Below are 2,216 nucleotides of genomic sequence, written 5' to 3' on the forward strand. Positions count from 1 at the left end.
ATTTGATGACGCTATTCACCCATTCGGTTTGACCATCGGTCTGTGGATGATCCGCTGCCGACATATCCGACTTCGTGCTTAGCACCTTATAGATATTCGACCAAAATTATCTCGTGAAACGGGGGTCTCTATCAGAGACAATCGGCTCTGGGAGTCCGTGTTGTCGGAAAACACTATCCACGAACAGCGTTGCTGTACCGAATCCGTCGCTGGTGTCTGTACCCGCCGCCAAATGAGCAATCTTGCTCAACCGGCCGATAAATACCTCGACACCGGTGTTGCCCGCCGAATCTTTCGGCAGGCCAAACACAAAGTCAAACTCATGAACTACCAGCGTCCAGTGGATACCAGTAAGCTGGCCAGCGACGCAGTCACATTTTGAGAGGGTTTTACCTGTTGATACGTCTCACACGTGCGCACATAGATGCTCGTCCATTTGTTCAGCTTGGGCCTCAAATTGTGGTGACTCACAGAGATGTACGTTTTCTCACGACCGAGATACCACTGAGTGGCGTGTCGTGAGCCTCATAGAGAATGCGATATTTCAAAATCCCATCATAAGGATCCACAATTCGTTGTGTATCCGTTGAATCGGTGCTTTGACATAGCAAGCCGTTATTCAGCGAATATCGGTGCAATCATGCACGCAGTCTTTGTGACAATTTCTTGTCCGAGTTTCCAAACTCCTTGCTCCCTAAAGCCCGTAGCAACGCTACACACATCTCATCACCCGCATACGCGGTGCGGATCAAATCTGTCACAAACGATGTTACAGGTGTAACATGAGCAAGCTTATAGTCTGGTCTGCGTGACAACGCGTCAGCCAAAGCATTCTGCCTTCCCGGCATATGCGTCACATCGAAGTTATATTTCGCAAAGAAGGACAGCCATCTAGCCATCCTTTACGAGAGGTGGGGCGACTGAGTCGCAGTGCGTAATGACGCATGATCTGTGTAGATTTTCAAACGGCTCGGGGCCGAGCAGGTGGACCCTGAACTTGACATGTGCATACTTCATCGCAAGTAGCTCCTTGTCATGAACTGGGGAGTACTTCTCTGCAGCTTTGAGCGGAGGAATTTCGAACGCGATCACCCGATCTCACCCCTCGGCGTCTACATGCAGCAGTGCACAGCCGATGGCAAAGTCCGATGCGTCACAGACGACGCTGAAATGACGATCAGGGTCTGGCAGCGCCAGTATTGGTACATGCAGGAAATTTTCTTTGACTCCGTCAAAAGCCTCCTGATGTTCGGTGTTCCAACACCATTCCGCATCCTTTTTAAGGAAGTTGAATAATGGCCGGGCCATTTCTGCGTAGTTTACGCTGTACTTGTGCAAGTAGCTGGCGACCATAAGCCACTTACGCAAGTCCTTCTGGTTTTTCGGCACAGGCCAGTCTACAATGGCCTTAACCTTAGCGCTATCCGCTCGAAGGCCACGCTTCCCAATAAAGCACCCTTCGATGGAAATCTCTTCTGCACCAAAAATGCACTTGTCTGCATTGGCGTAAACCTTGTTCGTACGCATGCACACGTGCACAGCTCTTTAGTGGGCGATGCGGCTCTCCTCATCCGTCATCCCGTGCTCCGAACGACTGTGAACAAAAATGTCGTCAAAGTATGTCTGTGCATACCCTGTGGGGCCTGAACAACTGCGTCACAAGACGACGAATTGTTGCTGGTGTATTTGGCAGCGCTTAAGGCATGACCAGCCACTAACAGAGCTTGGGCTCGGATTGCTTACCGCTATCAGCGAAATGTCATTCACTCTTAAATGGGGAGACTTGCTCTCACGCATCATCCCTGCATTGTGCTTCGCGCGGAAAAAGGCATCAATGACGTCGCACTGCTTTTTGGGCAGGGGCCATTGACGTGTTACGCAGTAAATGGTTCCCGGAACCAGGTCAATCTCATGACGACACCACGGTCCGGATGTAGGACGGAAGGTGGGTCTTCGAAGACGACGTCTAGAAATTCCTTTACCAAAGGATAGTATAGATCCAAGGGATTCCGTAGGATCGACGATCCACTCTGTGCGTTCAGCACTCTTTGGTGTCCTCTAAGACAGATTCATCCAGAAGTGATGACGAGTTTATCTCCTCGTCCGGTCTTACAATGACCAATTCGGCCAAATCGCCTGCCTTCAAGGCACTGCCGAATCTTTAAGGGACATCTCGCCCAGCTCAAGAAGAGCATCTACTGCAGGCATAGCCTCGA

Source organism: Plasmopara halstedii, assembly GCF_900000015.1.
Source record: "Plasmopara halstedii genome assembly, contig: Scaffold_3124, whole genome shotgun sequence".
Taxonomy (NCBI): Eukaryota; Oomycota; class Peronosporomycetes; order Peronosporales; family Peronosporaceae; genus Plasmopara; species Plasmopara halstedii.